Here is a 25436-nt window from a genome sequence, read left to right as displayed (position 1 = left end):
TCAACAATCGTTCCCTTCATGTGTCTGACAACAATGGAACAAGTGGCCAAACTATTACATTGGGTGGTGAGACAGGTTTACACAAGCTTTGCCTACTAAAAGCAGTAGTGTAAACAGGCTACCATCTGAAAAACCCGTCAAGTGGATAGAGTTTGGAGGGTTCTCGTCTTTTTTATTTTATTTTCTTCCCCTCTTCAACTTTTCAAGCTGGTGTTAATTAAAGTGCTTTTAAGCGAGCAATGTCTCGCCTTTGTCCCGAAAGGCGTAGCCCACAAGTGTAGCCTAGTTTTGTCCCCTTGTCGATTTAACTCCCGAAGTGTTACGATATACTGTTACACTAGTAATATTTTAAAGTCCATGTAAATATATAATGGGATAAAATATACAATGGGATTAATTCATAACCAATTACGACAATAATACCATGAATATTTTCATTACACATAATTAATTACATGGTAACATATTTATTTGGTGATGCCTATTTTAAAATTCGTTTTCAATAATATCAACAACGACTTGAACATTAACACAACACTTGTTGTAGATAATATAGCCTCAAGGGATATTCTATTAGTATTTTATTCCAATTCATGTAGTCAACATTTAGCTTAACGCAGAACAATAAAACAAATATTATCTTATTATTATTGCATACCTTTCTATCTTGTAATTTTTTTGCATAACACATCTTTGTCGTTTTCCGCTACAAATGATTTGTTTGGACCAGGCTGCCATTTGTCACTTGCCTCTCGCTCAAACACCCTGCAGTGTGCGGGTCAAGCTCCTCTCGCCCAACACGTCCCACGATGGAAACATATGTGAAGGCCTACATTTTAAACCATCATGTTGTCTATTCGGTGTCAGACAGACAGTTTCTGACTTTTTAACATCGAATAAGATGATCCAGTCTCTCCCTCTTCAGCGTGCTACGCAGACAAGACCCAGAAAACTGGGCACATGTTCATTATCTAGGCATTTTGCCAAACTCTTTCTAGCACTCTACCTGGGTAGTATCTTAAATTACAGGAATACATGAGAAAACAGTAGAATCCAGTCGCAGTTGTAGATGCTACTTCACCCGGTCAGCTTCTACCCTCCAACCCGCCAAAGATGTATCCCTGGCTGGAACAGAAAACTTATCGAGACAGACATAGGCAATTTTTCTGCTCAGCGCACAGTGAGTATGTACCCGCCTAATTGTCTAGAACGAAAATATTAAAACTGAACTATCGACTTTGAGAGAGTGAAAGGCTCAAAACGTTCTGTCCCGGTAGGGAAACGTCATAGAACGGACGTGGTGGATTTTCGCTTGAACTCAGGCATGCATATTTGGGGAAAGTTGGAGAAATGTGTTGTCCCGTTAGATTAGGGATTGGGTGAGTGGCTGTTCATGGTTTGGACGCCTAAAAGGAGGACTACTCTCTCCTCTCGACCCTCACTCAAGCAGCTGTGGTTTCACCTATTAGCCCCGATGTCTTTCCGAAAGGAGTGGTAGAGTTAAACATCCGACAATGGGCACGCCAGGGGGGCACTCGTCTGACCTATAACCGGTTTTAATAGTTTCATAGGAACTTCATTAAATAAATTACTTAGTGAGCACATCATCATGTATTTGTTATTAGCTGTGAAAAGCTTGATTTTTGTTACACCTTTAGAGAGGAAAACCCAGCGGGAATACAAGCTATTTTTTTTTTTGCCTTTAACTCACCTTGTTTTCACGGTGCAGCAAAACCTCTCTCAACCTGGTATTCAGAAGATTCATTCAAAAGTAGCCTACTCAAAAACGGTGTAAAGTTCATTCTGGTAACACGGTTTTGCGCCATAAGTGTTTTCAGTTGTGAGGCATGCCTAATAACTTCAAAAATAGCATATTTTGTATATTTTGTAAAACCGTCGAGGGGGCAATGCCAACATTAAGTCGACTAAAGTCACCATGTCAACGAAATATCTACTTTGAAAACTTCTCTTGTGACGGTTTATTATTCATAAAAAAGGTTATTTTTCATTAAAGTATGATAAAAAAGTGAAATAGTTGGATAGAAATATGCATTTATATGCATATATGCATATTAAGGATGTTTATAGGCTTTGGGCTACATCCACAAAAAATCTTTTAACAAAAATGATCAACTGAATTTTCAATGAAATAGCCATGTATATGTCTAAAAAACAACGTTGTCTGTATTGCTTTTGAACTATTAATCTCAAGAGAGTCACCTGAATTTGTTTGATGATCTACGTGTGGCTATTCTGATTAACAGAAATCGATTCAGTACTAGGCCTATCCATTACTCCATTGCTTGTCAAGTATGAATACATGCAAATCAGTTAGGAACAAATTCTTATTTTCAATGAAGGCCTAGGAATAGTGGGTTATCTGCCTTGTTCAGGCGCATAACGATAGATTTTTACCTTGTCAGCTCTGGGATTCGATCTTGCAACCTTCCGGTTAGTCCAACGCTCTAACCACTAGGCTACCTGCCGCCCCAGATATTCTAAAAGGCAAAGGACAAACCAAGTATCCATACCATTATTAGGCTTTTTCAACTGATAGAACTTACACAATATATATAATAATTATTGCAAATTGTTAAATATAATGTGATATTCTCCCCTTGTTGTCATTTTATGCTTAATATCATTCTTTGTGGCCCTATTATAAATAATAAAATGTACAGTGGGCCGACGTGACAAACAACGCACCTACAGAGAAGAAAGACTTGCTTCAATGCAAAAGGGGATAGAAAACTATATAAGGCCATTTGAAGCAGTGTTTTCGCACATAGTTTTGAGCTATAGTTGGAATCAGCGTTCCATTATGTGTTAGGGTAACGTGGAGTAACTAGCCCCCCAGGGTAATATGTTTTAAGAGTCTGGTTGTTTCCCTGACTTGCCCTCGACAAGATCATCAGCAGACTCCATCACCGTCATTTACCATCCTCTAATCAGCTCACTACACTCAAGCCATGAACTGACCCTCTCCATTTTAGGAGGATTCCACTTTCAAAGACTTGGCTTCTATTGGTTGACCTGTCAGGCTATTGCTTATTTGCTCCTGAAGTGCCCACAGATTCTATGAAAAGCAATATATACATGTAATCAATTATGAATTACTATTATTTGTTATTTCTAATCTAATTAAGTTAGATATATACATGTTTTGTATACAGTACCAGTCAAAAGTTTCAAGGGTTTTTCTTTATTTTTACTATTTTCTACATTGCAGAATAATAGTGAAGACATCAAAACTATGAAATAACACATATGGAATCATGTAGTAACCAAAAAAGTGTGAAACAAATCAAAATATATTTTATATTTGAGATTCTTCAAAGTAGCCACCCTTTGCCTTGATGAGAGCTTTGCACACGCTTGGCATTCTCTCAACCAGCTTCACCTGAACTGCTTTTCCAACAGTCTTGAAGGAGTTCCCACAAATGCTGAGCACTTGTTGGCTGCTTTTCATTCACTCTGTGGTCCAACTCATCCCAAACCATCTCAATTGGGTTGAGGTCGGGTGATACAGCACTCCATCACTCTCCATCTTGGTCTAATAGTGGAGGAATACTGTAGGAAACAGGAGGAAACATATGGGAGGAAACAGCACAATAGCCGCTCTAGCTGAGATGTCTCTCCTAATCTACATTGGATGCACTCATAAATGTGCTGCAATACTCACAGCATTTGTTCAGTGATATCAACATATGATGCTTCAAACAACCAATTAAAATACTGCCCGACTCGAGTTATTTTCCTGTGTTTGGTCAGGACTGCGTTCTTAACTGCAGCAAATCATGTTATGACCACCCTTTTGAGCAAACCGTGGTACGTTGTTTAGTGCACTCAGGAGTTTAATGAGCACCAAACGAACATAACTAAGGTAGTAAAAGCACCAGCGTTCAGAAAAACCGCTCCAAAACAATTCAGTGTGAAAGCCCCGAAATAATTCAGCTAACAACACCATTACCATTGCATATTGTTGTGTGTATGGTTGCCTGCATGGCCACTTCCCACCCCATTCATCCACCCCAGTCAAAACCAAACAGATGCATCACTCTCCTTCCGCCTGTCTCCATACCAGAGAACATGACATAATATCTGGCCACTCTGTAACATCTGTGGGGGTAGAGACTTGGTGCCGGTCCAAAGGCCCCATCACCGGGACTGGGAGCCACTCCAAGGCAGTAGGTGAGGGTAGCAAGGTCGTCCATGGACATCCACATGAGCCGGGCCTGCTACCTGGCCGTACAGCCCACTGGCCAGAAGGTAGACACTTAAAGGGCCCGAGCTGCGTACGTAAGTGCACTACATCACTAGACTCTCCTCGGGTGTGACGGGGCCTCTCTAAAAGCCTGTAAACGCAGTTAGCCAGGTGGTAGGGGAACGTGGAACTGTGTTGCGGCTGGGTTGTATCCCGGGGGGAGGAGGGAATGTTTTAGGAGATGCAGTTTTTTTCTTGGATGGTGTTACCGTGTTGCACTGGGGCCGTGTTTACCTTGAGCAGACCCTGCAGAAATGTATTGCTTAGCAGAGTTTTCCTTATTCAATCTTGTTCTGAGGGCAGGTCTACCTCAAGCGCAGAAATGAACTTGATGCTTAAATTGGTTAAGTTTAGGAAAGTAATCCCAGTCGGTTGAGGTTAGGGTTAGTGGTTGGGTTAAGTTTAGGCAATACATGTGATTGGTTTAGAGTTAGGGTAAGGTAAGAAAATAAAAACCACATCTGAGACAATGGGGTTGGTCTGTAGGCATCTCCTAGTAGGTACAAGGTAATGGTGAAGTCTAGAAAGGTTGTTTGCAACACAATCTCACAGTCAATTCATGCAAATATGTACAAAAAGTTTTTCAACAGATTTGGTTCATTTTTGTTTGTTTTTGTGTGGCATAATTTGTGTGAAAATATACACATTTTTGTGTGACCTAATTTGTAGGAAAATACAATTTTTTCTGTGACTTCATTCATAGATAAATACATTTTTGGCTGGCAAACTTCAGAACAATCTTTTGAAAGTTATTGGAGAATTGCATTTTGGGCAATGGTGTTCAACACTGCCTTTTTCTGTGTTCCACATTTATTTATATAAAAAAAACATGTCAACAACCCAATATTGTTAATCAACCAGGTTGTCACCGAAATACTTATAATATAACAGTAGCCTTAATTTTTTTTATTAAACCACCTTTAAATTAAGTCACATAAAAACACACGAAAATGCACAAAATCTGCTGAAATACTTTTTCTGAAATACTTTTCGACAAACCCAGCCAGGTCACAGGTGATGAAGGTCAGTAGTCGATGTCCACGTCTGAAGATGTTGGGAGATAACGTGGAAACCGGCCACTAGAGGCAACAGTGAGCACTGTTACCTTCAAGTAGATTTCAGTTTGCTAGTACATTGTGGATGGGGATGGCGGATGGGTGTAAGCATCTGATTCCAAAGGTTGCAAGTTTGAATCCAGGTAAAGAAAGTTCTTCCTGAGATTATTTTCAAGCCTATCCCAAACTTTAACCCTTACCTTAACCATTCAGAGTTAACAACTAACCTTAATATTTCAGAGCTAATGCCTTAACATTAAACATTTCGAAATTTGACGTTTGCAACAACTTCGAAAATGTGACGGTTGACAAACATCTAATTCTGATGTGTGACTGTGAGAGCTAGTTGGACAAAACAACACAACAGGTATTGTCACTGACTTTTTAAAGTAGTGTAGCACACACAGGCACACACACATGCAATGCAAAATCTGAAATTATTAATTTGGTTTTATAGGTTTTATAGCTATCAATGTTTAAAGGGGCAATCTGAACAAACAATATGTTTGCATTTCTATTTGAACATCCACTGCCAGAAAAAAAGTATGCAACCAAATTGTGCAAATCTTGAACTCAAAGTTGATTTTCAAATAGTTATTTTGAAACACATTATTGTGTAAAAATACAGTGTATTTGGGAAAGTATTCAGACCCCTTGACTTTTTCCACATTTTGTTATTTTACAACCTTATTTTAAAATGTATTAAATCGTTGTTCCCCATCATCTATCGACACACAATACCCAATAAGGACTAAGCAACAATAGGTTTTTAGAATTTTTAGCAAATTTATTCAAAACAAAAACTGAAATATCACATTTACATACATTTATTCTTCCTTTAAGAGTTGCATAGTACTGCAGCACAGCTTGCAGGCTGCTGCAGAATTCTAAGGCACTTTATTTAAGTGTCAGCCATTGTTGGCATTAATGCTAGTTAGTGCTAGTTTGACCACCAGAGGGCATCTTTGAGAAGTTAAAGTTATGAAAGGACGTGGGTCCTGTTTACTGTAGCTGTTTTAGCGTAAATAACCTATTGGCAAAGCATACAGTACAAGTACATCCATGTCTTTAAATACAATCAAGCATTTTAGCTAGAAGATGAAATAACAAAGGGAGCCTTGAATAATTAAACAATGAGTAAACTGCAACATGTCGGCTAAAGCGTTTTTATTCACAAACGCATTTGACTGTTTTTAATATTGGCTGTACTAAAGACTTTAAAATATATTTTTTGTGAGAACAGACTATATGGGATTGCTATTTAGAAATGTAGCTTAATTTAATTAGCATTATGGTGTTTCTATTCAAAGAAAAACGAAAATTCATTTTTTTACTGTAGTTGTTATAGCATAACTTATTTATTGGCATAAAGGCCTACTTCAATATACAGTATGTCAATCAATCACTCATTAATTTGTGCATGTTATCACACAGCATACAAGTCATCCATGTCTTTAAATACAGTCAGTACTTTGTTTAAGCCCATTTGGCAGCGATTACAACCTCATGTCTTCTTGGTTCTGACGCTACAAGTTTGCACACCTGTATTTCGGGACTTTCTCCCATTCTTCTCTACAGATCCTCTCAAGCTCTGTCAGGTTGGATGGGGAGCGTCGCCGCACAGCTATTTTCAGGTCTCTCCAGAGATGTTTGGTCAGGTTCCTGGCTGGGCCACTCAAGGACATTCAGAGACTTTGAAGCCACTCTTGTGTTGTCTTGGCTGTGTGCTTAGGGTCATTGTTCTGTCAGAAGGAGAGCCTTCAAATCAAACTTTATTTTCCACATGCACCGAATACAACAAGTGTAGACTTTACCGTGAAATGCTTACTTACAAGCCCTTAACCAATTGTGCAGTTCAAGAAGAAGAAAATATTTACCAAGTAGGCTAACCTTCAACCCAGTCTTAGGGCCTGAGCACTCTGGAACAGGGTTTCATCAAGGATCTCTCTGTACTTTGCTCCCTTCATCTTTCCCTCAAACCTGACTAGTCTCCAAGTCCCTGCCGCTGAAAAACATCCACCCAGCATTATGCTGCCACCACCATGCTTCACCGTAGGGATGGTGTCAGGTTTCTTCCAGAAGTGAAGCTTGGAATTCATGCCAAAGAATTTAATCTTGATTTCATCAGAACAGAGGATCTTGTTTCTCATGGTCTGAGAGTCTTTATGTGCCTTTCGGCAAACTCCAACTGGGTTGGCATGTGCCTTTTACTAAGGTGTGGCTTCCGTCTGGCCACTCTACCATAAAGGCCTGATTGGTTGAGTGCTGCAGAGATGGTTGTCCTTCTGGAAGATTCTCCCATCTCTGGAGCTCTGTCAGAGTGACCATCGGGTTCTTAGTCACCTCCCTGACCAAGTCACTTCTTCCCCGATTGGTCAGTTTGGAAGAGTATTGGTGGTTCCAGACTTCTTCCATTTAAGAATGACAGAGGCCACTGTGTTCTTGGAGACCTTCAATGCTGCAGAATTTTTTTGGTACCCCTCCCCAGATCTGTGCCTCTGTGCACTCACTGTACATTAGACTCCAACAAAATCAATCTCCAAATGTATTTCTTAACCTTTAAATTGATCCCATCACAATTCCCCGCCGCCCAATTTCAAATCTTTATCTTTTTTGCTTTCTCCAAATCTGTATCTTAATGACACACCTTGTGGATGGGTCAAAACATTTCAACGTCACTTCTCGGATACGCCTTATCTCTCTCCCTCCATTCTCATCCCTCTTTTTCCCCTGTCGCCACTCCTTCCACCGTGGGCACAGATAGGGATCTCCACCAGATTTCTGTAGAACTATCACAGTCCACACATCAGAGGCCGGGGCCCTGAATGCTTCCCCTCTCGTTGCGGATAAGGTCAACGTCGAGAGTGGAGAAAATCATTCTCTCACAGCTGGAGAGGAGTTGAGGAGAGCAGGAACATCTCTCTGGCAAACAAGGAGGCCAGGATAAAAAAAACAGAGGGAGAGGGAGGGGAGAGGCACAACCAGGCAGAGAAAGAAAGGAAGATAGAGAGAGGATGGCACAAAAGGTATGAGTGGCACAAAATAGATAGAGAGATAAAGAAAAGGATTAGCGAGAGAGGGAAATAGAGGGTGACGTATGCAGAGAGAGAAAGAGAGGCGAAGAGAGAGAGATAGTGAGAGAAATAAAAGCAGAGGCCGAACAAGACAGAGCCAGACAGACAGAAACAACCAAAAACCTAACAATGGCTAAATCCGACCAGCTCTAATGAGCTTGCGTTCAAGCAGGGGCACTCCACGTCCGGAGGCGGGGGGGTCTGACTGACTCCCACATTGTTTCCCTCCTCTGTCGCTCATTGTGGGCCTGTTTGCCAAGCGTGGTCCCCAAATAACCCCAAACTCCCATGTCTTCAATGGGACTCTAATCCGGGTGCGATAAGCCCATAAGCTAGCAGTGAAGAGTCCCTGGCGCGAGTCAGGGCCTAATTGCGTCACCGGGGCCATGCAGAGTGGAGGTGGAGAGACATCCCCCTGGCTTCAAGCTGTAGACCAGGACGGGATCTGAAACATCACTAGCAACAGTCACTCTCTCTCCAACTTACATGGGATAGACTATTACAGATATGATGCTGTATAGGCTGTAACAACTGATATGGTGAATGCAACAGAACTGGGATAGGTAAGAAAATAGGCAGAAGAGAGAGGCTGAGAGATTTAAAAAGGCCCTGTGTGTCCCATACTGAACTGGACTAGGCTATACCAAGAGATATGCTGGCTTTGGCTTTTGGGGGCTTGGTCCAGATAGGCCAATGTTAGGCTAAGAGTCATCAGAGATGAATGAACATCAAAATAGTTTCTTGGTACACTTTGATGTGGTGGACTAAGCCAGTACATGGTCAACTGTGCTACCTATGGGTTGTCGTTCGACAATGACGGTCCCTCAGAAGGCCAACGATGCCCACTTGAGGATTTACAAATGACCTATAGGAAGTCAGGTGTGATAAACATGTTTTCAACAGCGGAACATGTGACTTCAACAGTGGAATGGGTCACATCAAGTTTCTAATTCTTGGATTTCGCCACTTGGTATCTTACATAATGTATCTATTGTAGTCTTCTCTTCTCTGTCCCCGAGACTGGATGATGGACTGAATTCACCCATCTCCTTCTCAGCGATCACCCCATCTAACATTCTCGCTATAGCTCTGCCTTTCTCTCAGTCACATCCATGGCTGGCTCCTGATTTGGTTTACTGTGCTATTTATGTATTTTTATTTTATGTCATGTTTATTTATACAGGGAAGTCCCATTGAGACCAAGTCTCTCTTGCAAGGGAGCCCTGCTTCACAATGTCATCGCTTTAAGATGGTCAAACCATGGATCATTAAGCAATTTGATTTAGAATTTTTGGAACGCTTTAAGTACAAAACAAATATTGTAAAAAATGATATGATAAAATATTGAATTTGGCGTTTACTACTATAGCCCATGGAAAGGCATTGAATAACACATTCATAATTGGCCAAAAAGACAGTCAAATAATAAATCATAAGGAATATGGTTTTGAAGTGGAGATTTAAGAAAGCTCAGGAAATATATAAATATTTCTTGGGACATATTTTACCCCTTATTTTTGTTTAGCGCAAAATGACGTCAATTTTTCCATGAACTTGTATGGGTTACCTTCAGATAAGTCCTGTGACACTTGTAGGGGTCATAGAGCATATTAGTTTGGGGCCCAAACGGTTCAGATGCTACAAACAGAAGTTGGCACATCAGTGTTATCGACTTCAGAGGACTCCACGTTCAGACACTACAGATGTTTTTGCGAGAAGACCAATTTCCGAGGTGCCTCCTGGTCTGACAAACAGCACTGTAGATCTGCCACTTTAGATGCAGCTCATGCAACATATATCAGATATCTCTAGCTTAAACGGACAGATTTTAATGGGGATTTCTTTTGAGTTATGTTCATTGGATTGATGCACAGGTGCGTCAATAGACTCTTAAGGATTTGAAGGAAATACTGACACAATTATGACAAACAAAGGCGAGAGCATAAAAATCCATTATGGGTTATTAACCAATATCATTCAATGGCCGAAAGGCACTGGGTATGTTAGAAGAGATGTGACATGTTATGGTAGTTTATAATATGGTAGAGCAATGTGCCCTCACTACAGCAACAGAAAGGCTGAGAAACATACTTCTCTCTGTTTTTAAATCTTGTAAGGTCTCCCTCTTTAGAAACCCTAAATTCAACCTCACCTAACAAAACCTAAATTCAACCTCATCTAACAAATGAATAGCAATAAACTAGTTCACCCATCAGGGTCTAGTCCTCCTTGACATCCTATCAAGCTGATGATGGCCCTAATGTTGTGTCTCAGTCGGTCCCTCAGGACACTTAGGAGTGGACTGTCCCCATCAGAAGACTAATAGTGTAATTAGGCCACCCCCATTGGGGACAGGCACCTTTTGTCCCTTCCTTGACACTAGCAATGGTAAATGACAGCACATCTCTCCAACTAACACCGTAGATCCATCTTAGTAGCAAGACATCTTAGCAGGCAGAGCACATCCTCAACCAGACAGTCCAACTTCATCTTTATAAGTCAAATGTATGTTGTTGTTGTTTTTTTTAAGATATGTGCATTCTGACTTAGAGTAAGCATTAAATAATATTTACAGAGACAGGAGGGATCTGTCAAGCATGTTCATTAAGCTAATGGCACTTGTATAGAGATGTGTGGGGTCAGGCCATGATAGTTATGAGTGGTGATCAGTGCCCTGGTACTGTCATCCAGAATGTAGGACTTGCACCATTGCCTTGAGCAAGTAGCCTTCTCCCACATTTTACATGTGACCAATTGCACCGTAATTAGTTAAGTGGTTAGGCAACGTAAGATTTGTGGCTTTGGGAATAATTCCTCGGGGCTTAGCTGAATTCAGGCCCATATACTATAGCATACGCTACTCCTTGCAAATTGGTCCTGATATCGAGGGGGTCGCTGAAGAACTCTAACAATTCCGTAATTTCCCTACATTCCTCTCAAACATTCGTCCTCGTCTCAAACATTCACATATACAACAGACCCCCTCCCCCTTTCGGCATCACTGCGCGCATCATTATCGTTGTCAAAACTTGTACGCTGGACGTGAACTCCCGGTGAAAGGGCTGCGGCAGGCGTGGCCCTGGGGAGCCGGCAAGTGGAGGTGTTGGAGCGGGTTACGCCACCTCCTTACCCGGGAGGGCCCCACAGGAACCCTCATTATACCAGATCGTGGAGCAGTGAGCTGTGCAGAGAGGTGGGGAGAGGCGGAGGCGTCTCCACACCTGAGCGTCTACCACTCCCAACCGGACACTGGCAGTCCGTGACAGCTCAGATTCGAAACAGTCATGATGGAAATAATAATGAGGATAATATGAGCATGCTCTCGGATCAGACGACCGGATGTCAGTTGCCTATAGTGTGGTGGTCAATGAGTGAGGCAAAAGTAAACAAAAACGTTCTATAAACTCCAAAACAAGACAAAACTGAGAGAGAATATGCATTAAGCATGCTGTTTACATTATTATTAGCCTATGTGATATAGCCTACAGTGAGGTAGAGTAAATTAATAATAATAATTTTACTACAACACTAAACGAAATTGACAGCTCTGACAGCTCTAATTTCACTGTGGTGAAAGTACTCCACGGATGAAATAAGTTAATGAAAGTACAGCCGTGAGTTTTGAACTAAACGCCTATTTATTACAAGCCCCCAAAATACTAGTTTGAGTAGGCCTATATAAAATACATTCGCCCATGTCACCTTAAAGGTCTAACCAAACCAATATCCCCATAATCTGTGCCCCATTCGGTTTACAACGTACAATATACAACAGAAAAATGGGAGCTGAGTTTGATCCAAGTTTGATCCAAACTTCGACGCTTCATACTGTGCCGGCGACTCAGAGGGCAAGTGGAGCTTCATTAACTGTATCCCCATTTACTTTAGTTCTCCCCGGAGACTGCTCCATAGAGAGCGCATTAATGTCAGTTAGGCCTACCTGTCATTTCTGCATACTATACACACAATATAACCTAGAGATGTTGTGAAAAGTTCACTGCGCTGTTGGTTATCACATTATAGGCTAAACTCGTTCTTCACACATTCTCTCCGAATGTATTCCGATGCAATATTGACCCATAATCAATTGTCAATCACTGTCACCAAGTAAATGGCTTATCTGCAACAAAATATATCTTTGGAAGTTAGTTCCAAAGAAACATGGGACAATAAAAAGTCATTTTCACAACTATAGACTACATTTCAAACATCGTAATAAGTTACAAAATAATAATGTTGCAATAAACAATTGTAATAAGTTTCGCTATATTAAATGGCGAATTAATTGATTCATTAATTAACCCTAATAGGGGCATTGCACTGCCCGTGCAATGGATTCCCCATTTGACGTTCTATAACAGAAAACCTTTTCACACAGACAACTGTAGGCTACTGTAGCAGGTTGACTGTAAAGATAGCCTACCACCGTTATCTAATTACTTGACATATATTAAAATACAGGGGCTAAATTGTTGATGCTGTCCCCATCCATTATCCATCACTCAGTAGAGCGGCATCATCAGTAAACTGCCATAACCCTATACAACAGAGGTTACACCTGAACGGAAACGCACAATAAGCAGGATGACCGCACCTTTAATAGAACAAAGTCTATGGTGGATTTCTCGGGAAATTAATAATGGTATGAATTGTGTAATTTCAACTAGGGTACAAGTTCTATATCGACACTGAGAACAATTGAATTGCAAACAACAACAAAAATGACAATTGAGCAAATTCCAAATAGGCTACTTGAAATATGTTGCCAGGTGCACTAATCTGGCATGTAAGGAAACATTTAACACATTCTTTTTAGTTTACAATTGACTTTTGGAAGTCATAAATTGACATATACAAGAAGGGTTGCGATTTCAAACGGTAGGCTTTTTTAGATTTAGGATTTAGGTTATTGGTTATACTCCAGGGATTCATTATTGGGTCATATTTCTGCGTTGAAGGATTGAGAAAATGATGCGTGTTCTTCACGATACATCCAGGCCTATGTTGATATTGCCAATAAAAAAATAATAATGGCAGGTAACCTTACAATTTTCTCATATAGGCTCACAACTGAAAATCTTAACTTTAGTCCATGGACAATGTGAAGCTTTTGAAGCTGAGGGTCTATAGACCTAGGTCCCGTTTAAGATAAGAGTCCTCGACTCCCGCTTTCACATAAAGAAAGTACGCTTGTACTTTCAGGGTTACCGTGTTTAATTGGATTACCATACATGATGTCAGACCGAACTCTGAAGTACGGTCTACTGTATTTCCCGAGATATGAAGGAGGGTCAGGAGCGGTGTAGCGAAACATAATTCTACTTTTCAATTCACATGAAATCCATGCCATACCTTTCGTTGTGGATGGCAACTCGACATTATTGGTCCGCATCTCAAATTGAGCGTAAATATCACAGTAACCACTAGCCAGTAACCACAAATTATTCTCCAAACTTTTCTCCTAAAATAGATAACACTATTGAATAACGCAACAATTCACAAACATGTATCAGAAGACAATTAAAGGGTTTATTTTCTCGTCTGTTAGGTACACTCATTTCATTTGAGCTTCAAGACAAAAGCACAGAGTTGCTATAACAACATGTCTTCATCAAAAATGAACGATTAACCCTCTCATATGAATACAAAAGTTCAGTAGGCCTACCTTAAAACATTACAACAAAGCAGGCTTAATTTTCTATCAACATCATGCAAATAATTACGTGTGTTAAAAGCAAATAGCATTTGAAAAAGTGGTATAAGTGAATTCACGACGTTCTGTTTTATATGGATGCTCATACCTACCAATGAAAAAATACTACAATAAAATGCCTCATGATTTGTCAACGTGCACAATTAGTCTGTGAGTCAGTCTGATCAACTGTAGCCTACTGATAGGAACCACAGCTGCAGGTAGCTTAAAGAAGCCTATACTGATCTGGGCCAGGGGAAACGTAACATCATGTTTTTATAGCCTAAGCTATTTATTTATAGCTTCAAACAGCCCCATTTATTTGTGTTCTGAGAAAATGTGAACCTGATCAAATTTGGTTTATATTCACACTTCGAGTGGCTAGGATACCGAGGCCTTTTTAATCCTTTAAAAATGATTGACTGGAATTAATCAATCAAAACAATACTGATGACATACTGTATGTTTATCTTTTTAATTACCGATGCAATGACCTACAACACGCGACCCATACAGCAAGCTCAGTCATGTTAGTTTATGTCAGCTATTTTAAAAACATTGATTTGCTATTACCATTTATACTGTAGGAGTGTTGGCTCAATGAGACAATTATGTTCACACCTCCCTGCTTCAAGGGAGGAAATGATCGGGCCAGTGTCATGCGCTTCCTCCAGAGGTTGAGGTCGAAGCGTAGCATATACACAAGTTTACATTTGAGTAATATTTGTAGCCGAAGGTATTTTTATGTAGTAAGTGTGAAGAGGCTGATATGACTAGGTTCACCCAGACAGGCACAATAAACAATAAACAATTATAAGCAATACATGTAAGGCCAATTAATCATGTACAAAACAACAACATCGTTTTAAGCCTATATTATGGAAACTTGTTCCGTAACAATTTATGTATTTATAAACGTGTGTGTTATGCATTGTGTGAGACCTAAAACTTTGTATGACTTTTTTCCGACTTGGGGAACTAGGCCTAGAAAAAAACAATGCATCTCACCAATCAGCTACTTGAATTATGGAGGCAAAACAACAGCAAAAAGTTGGTGAAATGTTATTTTATAGGTCACTGATAAAAACAGTTGGTGATTCGTATGAAATTAGTCCCCAAACAGCTAAAAAAATATAGCCTATATTATATTTCATTCAGAAAATCATTCTTCATAAGGACAACAGTTGGTGATTCGTATGAAATTAGTCCCCAAACAGCTAAAAAATATAGCCTATATTATATTTCATTCAGAAAATCATTCTTCATAAGGACAACAAGTTATCACTGTTGCTAGGTGGAGTCCCCAGTTCCATTTTCTGTAAGTGTGTGACGTCAGCACTCCCATAACTTAAGACCTATAGCCTCTATTCTCGGTCATCAGGTGCTAATAAATAACTTGCAAACTTGAAATAGACTACATGAATGGTCTTAATATCTATGGATGCGGTAGATTTAAGAAAAACTTTTCCAGACATATTGTCCATGGGACAATGCAAGGCGTGCCTCAAGTCAGTCAAGTCACACTTTACAGTTTATACAGTCGAAACTAATTAACGGTTTAGTTAACATTGACGTGTAGGATAAACATGAATACCACGATGGCAGGGATCAAGAAAATAGGGATGCTGACATCCTTTGCTCTAGATCTCACTCTCTAAAAACACCCTGTTTGTCTATCGGTTTCTCTGTCTGTCTGTAGCCCAAATACTGATGAGTGCTAACTGAAACGACAGCGAGTGGAAATGAGCTAGAACTGAGAACATAAGCTCAACCCAGGGAACGGAAGAAGAGTTGGAATGTGATTGTTGGCCGAGCGTCTCGCTGTCTGTGGTCATGCGGCGGTGGTAATGACAAGGTGCGCGCAGCTGAACGCACAGGTGCCCATGTCGCGTGCCCGGCCTCCACCTGTTCCTAAGGCGCGCACTGGTGTGTGTATGTGTGTGTGTGTGTGTGTGTGTGAATGGTCTATAAAAAAAATGATATCATATTTATACCCTTTCATACACTATTGACGCATCCTCTTCAGATGGGGCAAGAGGAGACCCGTGCACAAGTTTTCCATCTACGTTATTGCAGCATCATAATGACATATTTTAGGCCCTCTTGAAAAGTCATCTTGGATTGGATATCAAGCCAGCCAGGGGGATAGACAGGTAGTCAGTCAGACAGACATACAGACAGACTCACAGACAAAAAAGGCCCTCTTGCACCATTCTCATTATCATGTCAGACTAACTTAGTTGGAGGAGATACTGGCCAGTGCTTGTACAAAAGGAGTGTTGGCTTTTAACCTGGCGTTTTAATAAGTGACGTAATCTGCTTTTTCAGTCAACATGATGCCTATTGTGCAATGGACACGCGGGGGATTAGGCTCACCTCTCCTCGTGCCCGTCCGTCCATCACGCAAGCAAAGGCATCTAATGGGTTTATAGTACATAAAAGATATACCTACCTAAATAATAAATACACATTTATCCACATCTCAATACAACTGTAGGCCTACAAAGTAAATAGCTGTTTATCAGCAGATACTGTCGCCATGTTGCACCTACAGTGCAGGCACAGGATTAGGGCACAGTTCCTCCAGTCCCTATCCCCTATCCTCTCATCTTGGAAAGCGTTAGGGGTGGTGTCCATGGAAGATAGGCCTATGTACACGTTCTATTGGCTTGTTGTGTCTGGATGCGACCCATCACATTTCTGCAGGGTGAAACAGCACGGCTAACAACAACAGCTTTAAAGCAACCATATTGAGACTGCCCCTGACTGCACTGATGGCGTATGCACTGTTCAAGTATCTTAGATCTGTGTCTAGAGGCAACTTCATCTTAAATAAATACCTTAGATTAGAAAGTCCGAGTGATGCAGCTACCATGTCTAATATAGCTGGCTGCACCTATCTGCAGAAAATCAAATGCATCACAAATGATGCAAACTGTGTCACTTTGCAGAATTGAATAAACCGAAGCAGCTTTATACAAATGAACGCATGCTATGCTGGGAGCAATACAGAAGCTTTGAGAAACGTACATTTGACTTGTCAGTTGTGTAATTCAATTGTAAAACCAGAATGTTACCAATGAAACGCAATGATCAGTTTATTATTAGGCTATTTCAACATTAGGCCAATCAATTAGTGTAATTCATTTATGAAGACCATTAGACATCTTAAACATACATGTAATTCATGTTCAAGTTAAGGCACTTTTTATTCTCTTGTGAGGAATACATCCTGAAATAAAATGCAGATCAAAATCAATCACTTGAACAATACAGAAAGCGAACCAGTGATAGGTGAAGTTGGTTAGACATATTTGGAAATTTCGTCATGTTTTAAAGGTCCCTTGGGATATGTCAGGAAGTAGCGTCACTAAACAAATAACACTTTCCGCCTCCAAAGTTATTGAGCGTTCTATGAAAGGGCCTCCAGATCTGACAAGCAATATAACCGCGCCTACACCGAGCCCCAACGTATAAAAACAAAAGTTGGAGGGACTTTGTCACACTGTAATGACTCTCATTACCATTGGCCCCGACACCCTGGCTCAGTTTACTAGCCTCCTAGCAACAGCAGACAAAGCGGCAGGGTTTTAGTGGGCTCCGTCGGGGCCGGGCCGTCCTTTGATCTGTGCTAGTTGGAGAGCGGAGTCAGGGGAGTCGGAGCCCGAGCACCCGGGGGCCGGGGCGCAGAGAGAGCGGACTGGCTGTCTTAGTCATACGAACTTCACAAGTCGCAGTCCATTGAAGGGGGAATTAGCTTTCACCGTAACAGTCAGACAGACAGAAAGAAAGACAGACAGACACACACACACACACACACACACACACACAGGCTATCAATTATACAATTATTAGGATAAACATTAAAAAATCTAACATCTGATCATTTTCGTTATGGTCTATTGGGTATAAATGACTATTTGGCAGCCTATGAAATAGACAATGCAGACCGTGCAGTCACTTTTGGAGCATTTTGTCCGCGGATGATTGCGCCGCCTCTCTCCGTCTGTCTGTCTGTCTTCTCACAAACAATAGGCCTCTCCAAATGAAGTTAGTGATGGACCACATGTGCCAAAGCACTAAAGAGACTACTGCAGATTGGCACCATATTTTATATTGTGTAGGCTTAAATACACTTTGCAATGGGGATCTAACAATTCAAGCAGGTCTAGTAAGAAGTTATTTATAAACGGGACTTTTACAAACATGAACAAACGAAACAAACATAAATTATATATATATATATATATATATATATATATATATATATATATATATATATATTATATAGGCCTATAGGCCAATGTATGAAATTGTGTTTATTTGGAAGACGATAAACTATTTTCTATTAAATAATATACAATTTATATAGGTCTATAAGCTACTATCAAACATTTTACATTGAAGGAGCATAGTAGCTAATTCGTTTTTTCTCTCTCTTAAAATGCGTTCAAAATCAAACACCAATTTCATTTTTATGTATATGTTTCAGCAATGGGTGGATTATTTTAAATCCTATCTTGTCTCACACGGGCCCTTTCATGAAAATAATGCACATGAATCAAAGAAATGTACTTTACCACTGTGACTTGCCCTCACACCCACAAGCCCATTACAAACATTTTGAATCAGGAGTCTTAATTAATAAAACATTCAATTCAATTAGGCTTCATTGTTCATCAATTTAAAAAGCTTAATGAAAAGAAACATATACATTATGACTAGTTATTCATTCATACAAATACAAATAAAAGGACAAAACGAAAACATTATCATTTTGTTCAAATACTTGTTTCCAAATGGAAATATTTCATAAAACGTTCTCAAAAAAAAGGAGAATAGTACCTCTCCTCACTACCTACAGATGAAAATGAAAGAGACATGGGTATAGTCTTCTCAAGAGACTTCTTAGTATCTAAACGAGTTAGTACTGAAAAATCCAAGCCTGCAGTAAATTGGGCTATATGTAGCCTAAGGAAATCTCAATATAGTCTAATTGAAGAGTTAACGAGTTAAATCACATTAAATGTAACACTGTATCATCAACTCATAATCATCATGTTACAAATGCCTCAAAATCATTGTAATTGTCAAACTGTGTGGCAAAGACTCCAGCGCCTACAACCTTAACGAGTCGTTTTATTGCGTGGGAATAATCTTTTGTTGGAATTAGTTTGTCACATATTGTCATTAGCACACTACTAAAACAATGAACTCGTTATTTGGGCATCCCCGGGCGGGAAATTAAGCGAATAAAACCGTCTTCTCCACCCGGGTCGCATCGATATTAATGGAAAAATATGTAAAACATTTCGTTTTAATTTTCCTCTGACACTGTTTTGCATACGTGCATGTTCTCTGCTGTGTCGCACGATCATAATTTATGAAAGCAATCTCGACCAACACATAACTGGGGCTATGAAAACAGTGCTCCCAGCCTAATAAATTCCTGTCTCCATTGTCTCCATTTTGTTGAGGTTATAATCGTGTTAATTGTAATTTACTCTCTCTGGGAATACTAGCAAAATGTATTTAAATAAATCTGTCAATGCGCTGGCTGAGAAGATTATGTCAATTCCATAATAGACATGTCTTGGAGAATTACACTGGATTGATACACGGGAGTGATGGAGAGGCATTCAGGGGAATCTACAAAGATGTGTCACTTAAATCAATTACAAGTCCCATTCCCAGACATACTGTACCTCCCACCCCTCAATATTATAAAGTGAGTACAGAGTACCTATGCACATTGAGTTAACTTCCTCTTGAATAGGTCAGGAAAAACAGACAAAAAAATACATTAAAATAAATGAAATGAAAGGAAACAAAATGTCAGTGGACACCAAAATAACAACCAGCAGTAACCTTAACAGTAGGACACAGTTTAAGTAGAGGCCAGATAACATGGAGAGAGCAAGGTAACCCTAAAGGTGTCATTGATTTGGTTGCCTAAACTTTAAGGGTAGTGTTGTATCCTGGAATTAAACCGAGTCACGCTCAATTTCACCATAGTTAAGCCTTGAATCCGTTCTGCTTGAAGTGTACAACGTTATTGTATTCAGACAGAAACTAAATTGTCCATCAAATAATATGGCAACGTTTCAGGTGGATCTCCACCTTGACCTGCAACTGGGGTCCAAATGTCTGCAACAAGGTCAAAGGTGCATATACAGTAGGCACGAGAAGTAGGCCTATTTTGCATACGAGTACAATGTGATTTGATATGACAATGTTGTGCTAGGAGAGTACCTGTTTGATACTTCCGGAGAAGCGGTGACAGAGGTGGAGAGTAGCCCCACCAGAGTGAGCCTTTCCTGGGTACAGACACAGGGCACAGACAGGTTAGCATGGGGCTCTGGTACAGACCACACAACCTGCTACTGTATAAAGAGAATTGATGGTTTTTTTCCAATAGGGTTTTAATTATGCGGGCACATGCCTGGGGATGCTGACACTTTTACAATACAGTGTAAATGTGGGCACACCCAGAGCCATTGGAAAGGTCACTGTCGGTCTTTCCCACTGCTTCAGGGCATCCCAATAATCAATGCATACCTTGAACATGTCCAATATGTTTACTGTATTGTCAACACTCTTCTAAACAACTCAAGTTTCTAAACATACAGAACCATGATAATGAGCGATATTACATTTCGTATTTGAGGCTCTGAAACACATATAAATCCAGTCATTTCAAGCCTCCTGAACAGCCTGCACTTTTGCACTATTCCTTCGTGAGAAATAACAATTATTGAACTATTTGAACACATGCAGGTCTGCTTTTAAGACACCGACCTTCACACTCAAGTCCCCCTAAACTACACTAGCAGAGTCGCATTCAAGCCTCCCAAACACACACACGCACACTATTCAGAGGAAGTTCCCTGAGCCCGCTTGTGGGATAAACAGAAGTAAACTCCAGACGCTCCTGTCACCCAATCCTAGCAACTCAATAGCAGGTAGAAAATGAGATTGAGGCGAAAACAAATAGAACACCATGACAAAATCAAAACGCAATGAGAGTGAAAGTTAAAATACGTGTGAAGGAGGGAGAGAGAGACACACGGAGAGAGAGAGGGAGCGAGGGAGGGAGACGGGGATATATATGTGGCCAAATGCCAAGGAGATGGCTTTTTGTTGGGGTCTTTGGCTGGGCACCGTGGTGGCTTCGATCTTTTTGTCTGGCTTTGGCCTTGCACAAACCTGAGAGCCTGCTGCAGACACAATAGATCTAACACACACACACACACACACACACACACACACACACACACACACACACACACACACACACACACACACACACACACACACACACACACACACACACACACACACACACACACACACATGCACACACGCACACACACACACTGTACTGCCCTTTCATTACCATGGCCACTGATGGCACCATTAACAATTCAACACCTCCCCAATTATCCCTCAGTCCACACAGTCAGTCAGTTGTGTCCCAAATGACGCCCTATTCCATATGTAGTGTACTACTTTTGAACTGGTCGACAGTAGTGCACTACATAGAGAACACGGTGCCATTTGGAATGAAGCCAGAGAGACAAAGCCCTGGTCCTGACCTGCTGAAACAACATCAGTATTAACCGTTTCTGACTTTAAACTCACACCACTTCACTAACACATGATAGAGTACCATTGGAGAGTTATTTGTTTTTGGACAAGTTGACTGTTCCTTCTGGTTTGTGATTGTTCGTTTTTTGTTGAAGGACACTGGTAGATGGAGAGAGCAGCCGTTAGAAAAGTACCCTGGAAGGAGAGAAGCAAAAACAGAGAAATATTGGAAATTGTTTAAATCCGTTATGTGTATGTTAGTACGTATTTGCATCTGTGTTTGTATGCCTCTCTGGTGCGGAGGTCAGCGAGGGCCTGATGCCCAGTTCAATTGTATTCATATGGCCCTTCAAGGAGAACACTGGCTCTCAGTCCACACACAAAGACCCCTGCTTTACTGACAGGACTGAAACAAAATCTCAGATTGTTGCTTTAACTAAATGAATTGAGGCTCTTTAGCAAAGAGAGCTTTGATCTGGCAGAGCTTGGGGTCTGAGCGCTGAAGCCTGGGGCTGTGTGCGTATGTGTGTGTGTGTCTGTTTGTGTGTGTGTGTGTGTGTGTGTGTGTGAGAGAGAGAAATAGTGTATGTGTGTGTGTGTTTGAGAGAGAGAGAGAGACATTGTGTGCGCGTGTGTGTGTCTGTTAGTGTGTGTGTGTGTGTGTGAGAGAGAGAAATAGTGTATGTGTGTGTGTGTGTTTGTGAGAGAGAGAGAGAGAGAGAGAGAGAGAGACATTGTGTGCACGTGTGTGTGCACAGTGCTCAGCCTGCATGGAGGAACATCAGCATCTTGTTGTGTATGCTTAGCCTTTCCTCTAGCTGCCTGGACCCTGGACGTGGGTGAGCGTCCTTCATGACCCATAAGAGGCAGGGGGCATGGGCACACACACACACACAAAACACACACAGGCATGCACGCAAGCACACCGATATGCCCATGCCCAAACACGCACACCCACTGACAACAAAGTGCCTGCACCCTTAGCGTAACCCTGGATGCTCTATTACCATGGAAACAACTGCAGTTCTTAAATGGCATTTTCACATCATTGTGCCAACCCAAACCGTACTGTGCTCGGGCTTGAATATTTATTCTCAAATGGTTCTTTGCAGCCTGGTTCCAGCAACTATGGTGCATGCGCAGTGAAGTACAAGCTCAGCTTGGCACGGTCAGTATTATGAAAAGGGTAAAAGAATATCCTCAACTGTTCAAATGCATTTAATTTATCAACAATAATCAATTTAACAAACAAATCAACATCAATAAAACCTAGACTTCAAGTGACTTTATACACCAGACATAATGTGGGAAGTTCATGAAATGATAAAGCTGATCAATTTGGCTAGTCAGAGAGTTTGGCGTGTCCGGTGTTTTCGCATCTCCTCTCACTTATTCCAGGGTATACAGAAAAGTGACACTTTTCACTGCCTTTTTTCTTGTTTCTCTCTCCTCTCATGTCACTTTTCTATAGTTTCCTCCTCAAAACTCTTCTTCCTGAGCGTCTCACTTCCCTGTGACAGCTGCAGCCAGCATTGCGATGCTCTGAGCCTGCTTCACTGAGGGCATGTCGATCATACTGCCCCGGAGGTGAAGGCACCCTGGAGACAGGAGAAGAGGTCAGTGGAGAGTACTGGAAAAGCCAGAGTCACAATAATATTTCCACTCTCAAGAAGTGTGAATTTGTTCACTTCCCTTCATGGCTTTGAAAGGGAATCACTGGTGTATGGAAACTCCCTGCTTAAAACCAAGGAGAGAAGGAAAGATTATCTGGGACACAATCGGAGAATGCAACTTTCCTTCTCACCTTCATCTGCACTGATTAGAAAAGACTATACAGGTGAAAACAATATGGTGGAAGCTCATCACTAGGCTAGCTTTCACCTGGTCATTTCGTTTAGATTGGTGAAACGAAGTAGAGAAGTCAAGGAATTAAGAAAGACACAATGGGTCAGCACAGGCCAGCTCAGTGGGTTGACACTAGTTACCACAGCGACAAAAGTCAAAATAATTTACATCTTAAAAATTCAAAAATCCTCCTTAGATTAAAGTTAGGGTTAGGCATAAAGTTAGCAGTGTTGTTGAGATCAGGGTTGAGGTTATGGTTATGTTTAAAATCAGATTTTAATAATATAAATAGCAGAAATAGGTGGGGGTTTAGCCATAGTTTAACTTTGCGGCTGTGGTAACTAGTAACGACCTGCACCGAGGGACAAACAGCTTGAGGTCTTGCAGATGTTGTTCCAAATTTGATGAACATTTGGGAGGTATAAGTTCACCACGAAGAGAGAACACGGTGCTACTTTCAGTTCAAAGTCATAGGTACCTTTACCAAAAGGGTGTTTTGTTCATTCAATTATACTTCTTCTAAGAAAAGTGTTCACATAATCTCCTATTGAGATTAATGCATGATCTATACAAATGTCTTTGAGTTCCACACTCATATCTTAATTTTCCATTGGTGCCCTGAAAACACAGAGTAGAGTACAGAGAATCCTAACGCTGGACATTTGGGAAAGACTAGGGCCAGAAATAAGCCTGGGTATTTCTAACACACTGCCCATTTTGGGGCAACCACAATAGGCCCGTTGTTTCCCTTGAAGCCCCCATTATTATAGCCAAGTACTGGTCATTCTGCATGAAACAAAACTAAACAAAACCATTTAGACAGGTACACTTGGCTAAAAAAGGAGCAGCCCATCTGGCATTCGTAGGAACTACCATATGGTTAGTTCATCCCTGCATTTGGGTATATTTACAATACATACAGCACCAGTCAAAAGTTTGGACACACCTTATCTTTATTTTTACTATTTTCTACATGGTAGAATAGTAGTTAAGACATCAAACTATGTAATAACACATATGGAATAACTTCGTAACCAAAAAACTGTTAAACAAATCAACATCTTTTTTATATTTCAGATTCTTCAAAGTAGCCACACTTTGCCTTGATGACAGCTTTGCAGACTCTTGGCATTCTCTCAACCAGCTTCACCTGGAATGCTTTTCCACAGTCTTGAAGAAGTTCCCACATACGCTGAGCACTTGTTGGCTGCTTTTCCTTCACTCTGCGGTCCAACTCATCCCAAAGCATCTCAATTGGGTTGAGGTCGGGTGATTGTGGAGGCCAGGACATCTGATGCAGCACTCCATCACTCTTCTTCTTGGTCAAATAGGCCTTACACAGCCTGGAGGTGTGTTGGGTCATGGTCCTGTTGAAAAACAAATGTTAGCCCAACTATGCGCAAATCAGATGGGATGGCATATTACTGCAAAATGCAGTGATACCCATGCTGGTTAAGTGTGCCTTGAATTCTAAATAAATCACATACAGTGTCACCAGCAAAGAACCCCACAGCATCAAACCTCCTCCTCCATGCTTCACAATGGGAACCACACATGCGGAGATCATCTGTTCACCTACTCTGCGTCTCACAAAGACACGGCGGTTGGAACAAAAATCTCAGATTTGGACTCATCAGACCAAAGGACAGATTTCCACCGGTCTAATGTGTCTTGGCCCAAGCAAGTCTCTTCTTATTATTGGTGCAGCAGAAATAACTCTGGGTCTTCCTTTCCAGTGGCAGTCCTCATGAGAGCTAGTTTTATCATAGCGCTTGATGGTTTTTGACTGACCTTCATGTCTTCAAGTAACGATGGACTGTAATTTCTCCTTGCTTATTTGAGCTGTTCATGACATAATATGGACTTGGTCTTTTACCAAATAGGGTTTTCTTCTATATACCACCCCTACCTTGTCACAA

General features: G+C 40.8%; 1 long non-coding RNA gene across 1 annotated transcript; it reads left to right on the top strand.

The window, feature by feature from the left end:
• The first annotated feature begins 174 nt into the window (after positions 1-174).
• Positions 175-24648, top strand: LOC110501251. The gene is made up of 3 exons (XR_002470194.2): positions 175-1180; positions 23144-23288; positions 24595-24648. It is a non-coding gene; the product is annotated as an uncharacterized LOC110501251 (long non-coding RNA).
• The last annotated feature ends 788 nt before the right edge of the window (positions 24649-25436 follow it).

Source organism: Oncorhynchus mykiss, chromosome 22, assembly GCF_013265735.2.
Source record: "Oncorhynchus mykiss isolate Arlee chromosome 22, USDA_OmykA_1.1, whole genome shotgun sequence".
Taxonomy (NCBI): Eukaryota; Metazoa; Chordata; class Actinopteri; order Salmoniformes; family Salmonidae; genus Oncorhynchus; species Oncorhynchus mykiss.
Note: the sequence above shows the minus strand (reverse complement) of the source record. Positions and strands in the feature narration are given on the sequence as shown.